The 13,543-nt window shown below is 35.5% G+C and overlaps 2 protein-coding genes across 3 annotated transcripts in view; one reads left to right on the forward strand and one right to left on the reverse strand.

The window, feature by feature from the left end:
• fry (microtubule binding protein furry) overlaps positions 1–13,543 on the reverse strand; it is a 1,411,512-nt gene that overhangs the window by 712,863 nt on the left and 685,106 nt on the right. The gene's annotated exons all lie outside the window — the stretch shown is intronic.
• Positions 1–13,543, forward strand: part of CNMaR (G-protein coupled receptor) — a 114,353-nt gene that overhangs the window by 44,692 nt on the left and 56,118 nt on the right. The window lies entirely within an intron of this gene.

The raw sequence follows: 13,543 nt of genomic DNA on the forward strand, positions 1-13,543 counted from the left end.
ACGATCATCTCAAACTCATCTGGAGAGCTACTTCTTGGCCAAGCGGTTGGAAGACCCGGATTCGAATCCCGGTGAGAGCTCATGTGGTTCGTATTCCACGTTAAACTGTAGGTCTAAGTCTCATATAATCTCGCTGCTGAACGGAATGCTAAACGCGAAATCAAATCAATCAAAAAAGAATGACAAACAAACTAAGCAAAATTCTCTACGTTAGAACAAGAAAAGAGAAAAAATGGAAATGAAATTTAAAATGCGACAAAGTAAATAAGAAGCAAATTAGATAAAAACAATAATAAAGCTTCCTGTTCGAGAAAAGCAACAGTAATATTTATAAGATGCAAAGGTAATTCAACTGAGATTACACTTCCAAGAATTCTATCAAAGAATTTAAATTATTTATGTATCAGATTGCAAAAGAAACATGTAGTGAACACAACATTTCAATTTCATTCTTTCTTTTCTAAATTAAATTATAAATAAAGAACACTAAGCACAGGCAAGAAAAATATTAAACCTATGCAATCACAATAGAAGTGGAACTACAATAATAATAATAATAATAATAATAATAATAATAATAATAATAATAATAATAATAATAATAATAATAATAATAATAATAATAATAAAAACACAAATCTATTTTAAAGTTGAAATATAGAGAAGACGTACAGTATATGCATATACAACACAGCAAATGAGTACAAACTTATGATTCAGCCAAAAAAAAAAACAAAAAAAAAAAAAAAAAAAAAAGGGGGAAGGAATATTTGAACCCAAAATTAACTCAAACGATATTTCAGACAACCGATCTCCACTCTGATAACAAAGGTAAGAGAACTTGAGAACATCTATTTCATTATCATTTGCAATGTATACTAATTTAGTAACCTGAGTCATGCAAATATTCAGCAGTATAAAATTTTGTACCCATTCCCGGTAGAAAGTTGTCGACATTGCTAAGAAAGAGTCTTATAAATCATCGCCGGGAGATAGAAAGACGAAACTGCAATGAAACATTGCTTTTGAACAATTTTTGTTTTCATGGAGAACAAACTAGGTCCGAAATATCATATATTTAAAAAGAAAAATATTCCTTGTCATCAGTTTCAGGAGGAAGTATAATGATCATATCAATGCTTTTCCAGGTTGTTTGACTTCTTTTCCTATTGTATACACATAAAAGTAGGCTTTTTACACACTCTCTTGTTCTAAAATGGAATTCGATTCGTTTTGAATATATTTTTCCTTTGTCTAACTTAGAAAGATGAGAACGGCAACATATATCGGTAGAGACTCCCTTTAACGTAATACAATATTTAGTAATAATAATAAAAATAAATAATAATAATAATAATAATAATAATAATAATAATAATAATAATAATAATAATAATATCATTAATGTGTGTCTGCAATCAAATTTTCGCATATAAAGGAGTCACCTTGAGCTTCCAAATTTTGTACACAGACAGATCTTGACAATATCTAGGCTTACATAACGCCATAGGATAAATACCTGCGTAACGGAAAAAATGAAATGAAATCTTTCAGTTTTACGTCCCACGATTATGCCGGCTAGGCTAAAGGAGACAATGATGATGAGAAATGAATGCAATAGTAGAATGAATAATAAAGTGGGAGGAAACGGAAGAATCCTGAGAAAAAAGAACACGGTATCTGTCCACTACAAAGCTCACCTGGCGCGAGCTGGGATCGAACCAGGGACCCCACCCACAAGAGGCGAACGCCCTACAACTGAGCTGAAAGTTTAGGAATTTTCGTTGAATTGCAACATAGCATTAACTACACATGATTCCAGGTTAGATAAAAAAAAATGCGTTAAACCAAGCCAGAAGTAACAGTGGCAGAAGTATATATACACCCTATTCTGTTATGTAACCAAAACTGTTCTGGAGTTTGCTTGAAGATTATACCATCCAGAAGATCTTAGTGATTCTGCATTGCTTCACATTGTGGAACTATGGTACACTTCAAGATTAGGAATTGGTTTAGGAACTATAATTTTAGGCAGTAGTGGCATCTGTGGCTTATGATTAGGATTAGATTAGATTTCTGGGATTTCCGCATCTATGGCCATGTAGCCCGCCACATATGAGGGATGACGTCCCTCGGCGATCACACTATCCAAGGAAAGGGAAGAAAATCAGCGGCTTGGGACCTATACGTTAGGTACCACTTCAGCATTTGCCTAGTGTGAATGAGGAAAACACTGGAAAAACTCACTCAGGATGGCTGGCTTGAAAACGATTTTACACTTTTCTAACAGAGTATTCGAATCGAACATCGAACCCGGGACCGGTCGCACGAGAGGCATCTATGGTCTATCTAAGCCCGTCACGTATGAGGGATAACGCGCCTCGGCAATCACACTACCTGGGGACCTGGGGAATTAAGAAAAGAAACAGAGAAAGCAGCAAACGGCCAGGGACCATTATATTAGATACCACAGTTTTTAAGCCACTCTGTTTTAAAATGTTATAATTCTCATTTCAGCGATTTATAGCTCTGAAATAAGGCGATTTTCAACCCAAGTTTATCAGAACTTTTTTCATTCTTTGACATAAGAAATCACCTAGAATTTGGTCACAGAATTTTTAACCATAATGTATATATTCTCCTTGTTAATGCACTTTATAAAAGCATTGTTTTAGGTTTATTTATTTACGATTATTATTTTAAATAAGAGTTCAGCTTGCCCGCAAGATTAGGCTTCACCTGCACTCTTATTCCTCTATCACTTTTAAATCTTATCTACCGTAATTTTGCAATCTCACACGAAACTAACTTGTTTTATCATCACTCACTTACATTTATTATTTATATCTTTTCGTCTACAGGGAGTAACCGTGAGAGAAGAGGAACTGAAATTTTAAATACTACTTGAAAGCAAATTTGACTTTAAGACGTTCCTTTTCTCTTCTTTGCAATTTGGTGGAAAGGGGAAGGAAAAGAAAGAGACATGTTCAGAAGTTTAAAAAAAAATCAAAGTGGAACTAACAAAACAATCTGAAACTTTTATAGGCTACTATTTGACAGTGGTGAAGTTATGTAAGAACGAGTTGAAAGCCAAATTACATTTGAAAAATTGAAAGTTAACAAAAAGGAGGGAGGGGGGGCGAAAGAAGGAAAACGGAACAGGACTCGAATGCAGTTAACTCGAATAGCCTTTGAAAGACTAAGACAACAAACACACTCGTCAAAGTTTGTTCTACAATTTCCGCTGAAAGGTATGATGCAACTAGGCCAGACTTTTCTATCAGCTCTTTCCTTTTTTTCTTTATCCTTCATTGATGTGTATTATTCTGGCTACAATACGTAGCGCTTAGAGGTTTCTAAAAAGAAGCAACTGTCCACATGGTCTTCAATATCAACGGCAGAAGCAACTTGCTACTACGACTTGTGGGAATAGATAGATCCCACACGAAAGCTAATTTATTCCGATTTCATGGCGGAATACGAGAAACAGGTACTGTACATGGCAGCACTAGCCTCAACCAATACACACAAAGAGTGCACTTAAGCTAGACGAAACCACAAGCAAACGGAGCTCTTTGAAGCCGTCGCTTCCAATTGCAAGCTAAGTGTAATACACAAATGCAGAAAAGAACAATGAATACCTGCATACACACTTAAATTTGATTAAAGTTTCATTTAACAGAATAAACAAGTTGAATAGATAAGCAGACGTGTAAACTACTTTCAGAAGAAAGTAATACCTATTTTAATTGAGGACGTGTGGTGGTTGAGTGGTATAGGAAGGATTCTTTATGCAAAGTATCCTTGGGTTGATACCAACTGATGTGAGATTTTGATGTTAAACACTGGTCTTTGAGTTTTCTTAAGATTCTTTAGTTTCATTTCAATATATTCATTATATCAATTAATTATTCTATTATCCTACCTTTTTCTACTTAGCTAAATAAAAATGCAATATTCTCTTAAAATCTCCATGGCATTCGGAAACAATCTCTGAAATACGCAGCATGTTCGGAAAGTAAGTATCTTTAAAAAAAAAAAAAACAACACTAAATCAGTTTTGTTCAAGCCAAATTTATTATTATATGAACGAGCACACTTTAAACTATTTTTCGACATAGTTTCCCCCAATGTTTCAAACACTTGCCAGAGCGAATGACCAACTAGTCCAAACTTTCCTCAACGGAGCATCCCGCAAGTGTTCGGCAAATTATCAAGGTGGAACGATACTATGAGACTCTGAGAAAACTTCGGCGTGCAATCCAAAACAAAAGGAGAGGAATGCTCAGTAAAAGAGTTCTGTTGCTCCATGACAATGTTCGTCCCCATATTGTTGGTGCCACCAAAACGTTAATCCCACAGTTCGATTGGAAGTAGTTTGACCATCTGCCGTAAAGCCCCAACTTAGTGCCGTCTGACTACTACTTGTTTCTGCACCTGAAGCGCGAGCTCGGTGGTAAGCGCTTTAAAAGTGACGACGACGAAAAAAAAAACGCGGTAGAGTTATGGTTGTCTTCACTGGCGGAATGTTTCTTTGAGGAAGATTTGGACAAGTTGCTCACCCACAATGATAAGTGTTTGAACATTGGTGGAAACTACGTCGAAAAATACTTTAAAGTGTGCTCTTTCATGAAAAATAAATTTGGCTTGAACAAACCTGTTTTAGTATTTTTTTTAGCAGTACTTACTTTCCGGACACGGTTCCTAGACTTCCAATATGAATAACAAAAGAAGACGATATATTATTACTAATATTAGGTATTATTATTATTATACTATTTTTATATGTCGATAATGAAGTGAGGGCGTAAATTCAGTATATGTGTATCAGTATACAAAAATCATTAGAATTTGAAAACTCTGACAACTTGTTCCTAAACCATCTACTTCCACGACAAAAACTATAAACATTAGCAACTAAAGCTTTTATTAAATAAATCTACAAAGTACGTATATATTAGAAATACTGCTATCATCTTTTAGTAACATAAAAGAGAAACAGGAAAGACACTCAGTGGGTTCTACAGCTTAGAAGCGTTACCCGCACGAGCTACAATAAAGATCATTTCTCAGAAAGAGGTAGAATTTTCATTAACGTTGACTTTGACAGATTTTTGCTGAATTTTATGGATGAAATACGACAACCGGTATCAGGTGCATTCCTTTTAAACCTCGACGAATTATTAACAGGGAAACAAGAATACATATTTAGAAATTGAAACACCGAAAGGTTTTTTTAAAAAAGTTGATATTAGGTTCCAGTTTATTTATTAACAAAATTAGAAGTTGTTCAGCGTTCACAGTTTTTAACAGAACAATTGATTAAGAAAGGTAAAGATTGGAAACTTAATGAAAGGTTCTATCTAGAACTTAATTACAGAGAAAAGTTACAAACTATGTCGATGCTATTGAAAGCGCACATTTAAGCGGAAAATTAGACTTGTTCGAAACAATTAAAAACTTTATAATAAGAAATTGCTGCAACAAGAAATCAATAAATTAATTAAACTATATGCAATCTTCGTACAATCAATTAGATAATACTTTCCATTAACAAATACTAAAGTCCCGGATTTTAGCATCTACGAAGGCTATGAGCAGCCAGACCACTTTTAATTGGATGATATGTAGTCAGCATGTAACCTGTTATCATCCTTATTTTTGCCTTTATACATACATGGGAAGAAATAAAAGAATCCGGAGAATACTCATGAACATGAGCTGTTCACTAAAATCTCAGATAGATTGGAATCTTACCAGGAGCCCCTCAGACCAGAGGTAAAGGCTTCACCGCTGAGCCACCATACCTCTGACACCCTAGATATATACGCAGTACAGAAATTTAAACACACATTATTCAAAAGTGTTGTATAGAATTGGCTGATTATTTGAACTGCGAGGCTTATAGCTTAGCCTAACATTTCTTAAACATTAGATTATTTAAAGATTTTGATAAATACTTAGCGTCCCTTTCAGTAGTGAGGTTATATGAGACGTGGATTTACAGCTTAACGTAGAATCCGAACCACATGAGTTTCCACCGGGACCACTACACCAAAGGCAGTTTCTTCTGCTTACATATTCATAGTTAATATTCACAGTCTTTTCTCTATTGGTGACTCATTGGTAAAGCGCTTACCTCTAGTGCATGGGGTCCTTGGTTCAACCCCGGCCAAGTAAGTTTGTGGTGGACAACATTGTGTCCGTGGGTTTTCTCGGGGTACTCCTGTTTCCTCCCATATTCTCATTCCACCAATTCTTCTATCATCATTTACTTGCCTTAATCATCGTCTCATTTAGCTAAACCATAAAATCATGAGACTTAAAATGAAAGATTCCATTCCCCCCCTTTTATCACTGTACAGTCTGTCAAAAATTCTTTCCGTTTGATGAAATTAGTTTCGTCAATAACTTCAGAACGGAAGAACAATTTGAGTATTGTTTTACAGTAAATTAAAAAGAATGCAATTTTCTGTACGTTCTAGCCATACCACAGTTGTAGGCCTACGTTTCAGCCATCCCAAAGTTATTCCCAAAATAAAATTTTCCAAACGGAAATAGCTTTTGCTGATGACTAAACTTACAGTTGTCAACTTGCAATTGTATCGGGATACCATTCAGTTCGTCGTCGCAACGGCGCCGAATTTCCAAGATGTATGTGGGTGCATGCCAATGACGGGTCGTGTTAATATGTTGTCAGAAGAGTCTCGATATTTTTTGATTGATTTCTTTTTAGTTAAAATCTTTTATGAACATTGTCATAAAGGACTGTGCTCGATTCTATTCACAATATACTGTAGTTCCATTTTTTATTGTGGAAACTGCCTTTGACTAGGCCAGAGACAAGCAAGAAAAGGGGGAAATGTGTTGCTTGGTTGCTTTTACACAAACAAATTTGTAACAAACAATAATGTCTTATTAGAGGTTAGAAATTTTAACTTCCATCTCAATGTTTTAATTGCTTATTATTTTTTGATAATGGCAAGTGATAAATATTTATTTTATTTTATTTCTATGAAACTAAAAATCTCGTGGGTGCGGACCCGTACACGTACAATATAAGATCCTTTCCATCACATTTTCAACACTTGCTGAAACGTTAGGTTCGGATATCACAGGCAATATGTAATCAATTTAGTTATTGTAATTGAGTTGATTGATTTAATAAATTTCTGGTCTGTTACTGTTATCAGATAATCATACTCTTGTGTGTGTGTGTGTGTGTGTGTGTGTGTGTGTTGAGGGGGGATTTCGAAGTATTGCACTTTCAGACCTCTATGTTCTGTTGGGCCTCGTTTTATCCCCGCCATCCCCCAATATCAATAACCAAATTCGTACACTGCCGACAATACCCGAACCAGGAATCGAATTTGAGACCACGTAACACCAAAGAAACACGAACTAGCAAAAACTTGTTAGTTTCCTCCAAAGGGGCACCGTCTAGTCTAATTTACACTGTAAATACGAAGATGTCAAGACACACGTTTTAAAGAAATGTTATTTCCAGACAACTTTCTATTACTATTTTATGGCACAAGACAGACACGTTAAATCAGCATAAAAACTACTTCATTCAGAATCCGCTCACTATACAAAAGCAATTCCTTCTTGTCAAATCTTGACAGGAGGATCCACACCTAAACTCGTAATGCACAAGTAAAAACATTTCCAGTCCGCAATAATTCTAGAACACAAAATGTGAATCTCCGCTTTACAGACAAGATAAATTACTTAAAAAAGAAAAGGAAGAAGAAAGAAAGGATAGAAGAAAATGAAATGTGATGAATCACTTGAATACTAAAAAATACAAGAAAAACAAAGAAGATATTTCAGTAGCCTGGAAAATACACATAAAAGAAAAGTAAGTTATATCCTTGACAAGCATGTAAACTTCAATCTGAAGTGTTGTAGGTGTCAGCTAGTTTCAAGGAGACTTAGTGGAAAATACTTCTATTTCTTCTTAAGGCACGTAACTCAAAAGATATTGCTATTAAACTCTGTTCCAAAGAAGCGGGGGGGGGGGGGGAATCGTATATTTGCTTTAACATCTTAATCTGTATGAGGATACTTATTTTTATGCCAGTAAGAATTTTAGGAATGGTCCAAAAAATGATTAAAAGATTGCGATCTTAGCCTAGAATTTTAGTTAGGAATGATCCAAAAAATACATCAAAAGATTGCGATCTTGCCCAGTAATTACGTTTTCGAATCGGGGCCCAAATTTTTTTCTGAACGGTCCCTAAATCGAATTTTCGTATTTTCTACGGAATAAGCACATAATATTGATTTAAGTGATAGTTTGGGTTTGGCTACACTATATGTAGTTCTCCAGATATAAGGCGTACAAGAAGATGTTTGATTGAAATATATTAGATCTTTTGGTACATTCTTGGATCAGGAGCAACAAAATTTTTCAACGGTCTCTAAATCGAGTTTTCGTACCTTTTACAGAATAAGCACATCATACTGAGTTAAGCGATACTTTGGGTTTGGCTACACTATATGTAGTTCTCTAGATATAAGGCCTACAAGAAAATTTTTGCCTGAAATGTATTGGATCTTTTGATCCAAAAATAATAATACACTACTAAACAAAGAAATCATAATTGGTTCAAATCCAGAAAACGGATCTAACTAGAGAATTGACTATAAATCAGCAAGTTAGATTACAAAGAGAAAACCCACATTACTCATAAGGTACGGTACATTAGTGTATAAATATATTTGTTATATCGGAACAGCAATTAAATAAATGCTCCAAATATTTTCACGTTTCTGTAATTTAGCATTGAATCTGACATGTTCTTCTATTAATATAACTTTAATCTCAAACAAATAATTTTTAATAAAATAAAAATGGCTATAAAGTCGGTTCTTTACTTACTGTTACTTATTCTTTCTTTAACGTATCAGCATAAGATCTTTATTTCTAGTTCTTTTGTATAAAATTTAAGGTAAATATACGTGTACTGTATACACTTACACAAAAAATCCTTTCACGCAAGTTACTTGAGAAAATTAACATCAGGGAAGTTCTTTTAAAAAGTTTCTCTCAAAGGAAACTACCTTAAGTAACACTGAAATCATCTCCCTTGATTATACAAATAAGGAGCAACATCACCTTAGTGCGTTAAAAGGAAAGATGTCTGTAATTACAAAATACTTTTAAAACAAATATTAAAAAACTTCTGATAAGTTTCCTGTATCATAGAATATTTAAAAGCAACCACCAAACCTTTGCAGGTTGTATGAAAAACTTTTCCAGCTAATAAACTCATACATTATACATAAAAAAGGTTTAGAATTTTCTACAACTCTGCAGTTTTACAGATACTTCTTATGTGCCGCGAAAGGTTTAGACCCTATTCCTCTATTCTTTCTTTGCCCAAGACAAATTAATACTTATTTACTAATTCAATTAAATAATGGAACATCAAAAAAGGTGACAACGCCCTAGCTGCAAACGAACACTGTTTCTTATAAGATAAGCGAAGTTGAGCAGTGTTGGGTCTGGATAGAGCAAAGCTGAGTGATGGTTCGTACTAACCAGATAGTGTTGCATTGCGGCGTCTGTCCATAATCATGACGGCAATGCAATTAGGGGCTACTTGAAAGAAAGAAGTAGCAAATTCCGATCTAGAAAGTCAGTATTAACGGCGAAGAAAGCCGATGTGCTGATCACATATCACTTTAAAGGCATGAGTGTCACAAGCCAACTGGTAGGCACTAGACCCAAAGGATACGGACTGGACAAGGTATGGGAGTATCTCGACGTGTGTGTAGTACCTCTACGCGCGAAGGCGGTAGCCGTTTGAACGTATAAAGGTAGGCAAGGCCGGGGCTCAACAAGCCCCCTCGGGCATGCTTGGGGCTCCCGGATTGAGTTGGATTCTGCCGAGCTGTGGTCATATCGTGGGATTCGGCAGCTCATGGGAGCTTATCCCAGGAATCTGGGTAACGGTGAGCATGGGCGGAAGGCGAGCTTCGCTCGAAACGCTCGAGGGCACCATGCCTGCAGAGCATGGGAGGACTGACTCACTAGAGGTCCACCTCCACCAGTAGGTAACTAGTAGGCACTCAGGATTTAGATCTGGCAGCGCAGTGGGCATATCCCACTCCTTTAGAGAATACAGGTTACATCGCTAACGCGAGTGGAGGTTAAGGGACAAATCTTGACGGTGCATCTCGTCCAGATAGAGGACATACGGGCCGAATGTCTACGTTGACGGTCCATTAAATAGGCCGAATGGCAGCAACAAGTCTTGCCACCGTGGTAGACCACTAGCTCCTAATGTCGCACCATGAGTTTAGTTCAGTTTTCTTTAGTTTTAACGTTAAAATGTGAATTACATCCTGAACAAGGCAAGTTATAACAAATGAAAACTCGCGATTGAAAGGACATTATAAGTTGTACAACTATCAAAAAAAAGTTATATATGCATAACTAATGTAAACATAAAAATGTGTTAATATCATTTGAAGCTACCTTTGTAATGTATATATAGGCACCTATTATGTGGTTCAATCGAAAATAAACAAACATCATTGAAAAACTCCTACTACATAAGAACTGCAAGCTTTGACACACACCACCTAACAAAGAAAGCAGTTGACACGTTTGTTCTTGTGTATGTGCCACATGTAAGAAAGTCTCGCAACCCGTTTTTGGTATTAAAAAGTGCACACGGTTTGAAGCAGCCCCTTCCCCTCAAGATATGCATTCTAACCAAAATTAAATGGCAAAAACCCTGGCTAGAGGAAAGTACTATGTTCAAAAATTCATTTCAATTGGCCATTTTCTCAGTAAGTGACGACATATAACGTCCTTTCCATTTTTATATATAGAGAATAAATGGTTTTGTACACAATTGGAATACATTTTCTCAACAAAATGCTTTGTAATTAGAGGAAAAACTCACTTCAAGAACAGGAGCTCCATTGTTAGCCGAATTTATCTATAATATTCACAACTAAAATCCGCCCAACAAAGAAGTTATAACGAATACAAACAAGAAAACAAAACTGAAACCAGAAAAATAAAGCTTATATTCTTAAGTCAACTAAACTCCCTGCTCTCACAACCTACGAAGAGATATTACAATAATAATTTGATAAAAGCTTGAAAGGAAGAAAAGAACTGATAGAAAATTCTACTGGCTTCACAAAAGAATAATTAAATATCTTCTGACTTCCCTGTACGAGGTTAATCAAACGACGAAAGCTCATAAACGAAAACCTCCTCAAATTTTAATAAACATTATCCATTGTAACATGAACAAAACGGACGAATGAAAGAAAATGTTAAATAAAAACAAATTTGGTATACGACGAAAGCGAGCTATTTTGCTATTTCTCGAAACCTCCAAGCTGAACAACAAAAGTATTTATATGACGTAATGAAAACAAAATGGATGTAATACTTTTCTCTTTCTTTATGAGATATACCATTGAGGAAATTAATGCTTCAAACCATTTTATAGGAACATAACATGATCTGTAACTATTATCGACGATATTAATACAATTATCTCACGGTGATATAATGCCTATCACTGTAAAACAAGAAGTAAATGTTCAGCTACAAATCGATGCGTTTGTAGAGTTAAAAGAATGGATATTATTTTTTCAAACATCTATTAGGTGTTATTTGTCGTGCCTTCTAAACATGCCAATCTATGCACTTACATTACTCTTATTATTAAGTAGGTACAAGTCTAGACGATTTACACTATATATACTTCCATTACGGGTTTAAACCAAGGCATTTCAAAGTCCATAAGATTATTTTAGGACATAACGTCACTGCATCATATTTACTTCTGAGCAAGTGCCTAATATTTTTCATGTAGAACAGGCTTGGCTATATGAATCCAAGACGATCCATATACTAAATATCGAGATCTTTGTAAATCCTATGTTTTCTATTAACATTTTGAAAGACAATCATTGGCTCAGTTGTAAAGCGATTGCTCCCATAGATCATCATCATCAGTCCAAAATGGAATCACAGGCAGACGTTTGCGCCCTTATGTTCAGAAATAATTTCAGAGCAAGCATTACCCGAGGCTCATTTTGCAAGGGATGTACTTCCACATTTGTTAGGTCTTAGCTGGGATCGAGTTGCTAATGTGCGTCTTGTAGTTGCTAGGGTGCTTTCTCACAAAATAATACCACAAGAATTTTATTCAAGAGAACAAAGTCCTCACTACGAAGTTTTGATCGAAACCTTAAATAGACTGCGCAACGATCGTGACAGGGACGACCGGTTTTTTGCCTTGCCAAAAGACGAATATACTGCAATCGCAGCAGAAATGGCACCGCCTGTGTGATGCCAGTGATTGTATTTAAGAGAAAAAGCAAAGAAATCACGTAACATAGCTACTAGACTTCAGGAAGAAGACCTCACAGTACTCAGGATTACAGTTAATGCGTTCCTCGTTTCACTGATGCATAGTATTTGTTGAAGTGGTTTTATAAATTAAAGTGTAAAATTCAATCGAATTGCTGTACGGTTGTTGTTTTCAGTTGTTGTTATTAATATATTGAACTTCTGGTCATTTTTGTTTCAGACGCAAATTATGACATATATTAAATATACGGTTTTATTACATTTATAAAATTTAACGATCATAGAGAACATGAATATATGTATAATTTGTGCGTGCTTGTGTGCGTGCATGTGTGTGTGTGATATTTGTAATTAGCACATATCTATTTAAATTTAGCGTTTTTGTTATGGGCATTTCTTTTTTCGTATTTCACTCATTTTGAAAGCCTAATGATACTTTTAATTCGTTCCTTGAGACCAGAAATCAATTGGGTACATACGAAATAACGTATTCTCGATTGTTGTGAATAAGGTGTTGAACTTATTGAATGTTGTACTGTGTCCTGCACTCGTTTTAGGTTGACAAAGGGTTAATCAGGCTACGAACTCTTTGCTGGTCTTTACAAACTACGTACTGAAGCCACTTATGTACGTGAGACTTCTAAAAGTTTCTCTCTGCCGAAGTGGAAGACAATATGTACAAGTTATTTGTTGGTTTAACATAGGGGTAAATAATAACCTGTTTCGTAACTGATGATGTTGCCATTATCGTAGCAGTGTGGATGAAGCACACTACGTGAAGTGAATTCACGTAAAGAGTGGGACAACTTCATAGTGTGTAGTCTAAGCGAATGAAATGTAGGCTGTTATGCGACGCTGCCATGTGGTAAAAGGGATGTGGCTAAGCAAATGCACTACAGCGTGAGCAAGTGAGCAAGTGGCAGATAGACAACTATGAATATGTACACAGAAGTGGCAACACCGCAGCCATTCATCTGCTAATAGCGACTAAAGAGAACTCGAAGCGCCGCCTTCAAATATCAAGTTCGTTTCACGCTTTAGTTGGTATGAATTGCTCACTGCACACCGTATCAGAGTTGAATTATTCCACATATATTTAAAAGAAAGTCTTGTTTATGCTTGGCCTACTACCGTATCTTAGTGGCACACCTTAGGAAAAACTTGCTAGATTTATATCTTAAATTTCGTACTGTA

This window comes from Thermobia domestica, chromosome 10 (genome assembly GCF_964235325.1).
Source record: "Thermobia domestica chromosome 10, izTheDome1.hap1.1, whole genome shotgun sequence".
Lineage (NCBI taxonomy): Eukaryota > Metazoa > Arthropoda > Insecta > Zygentoma > Lepismatidae > Thermobia > Thermobia domestica.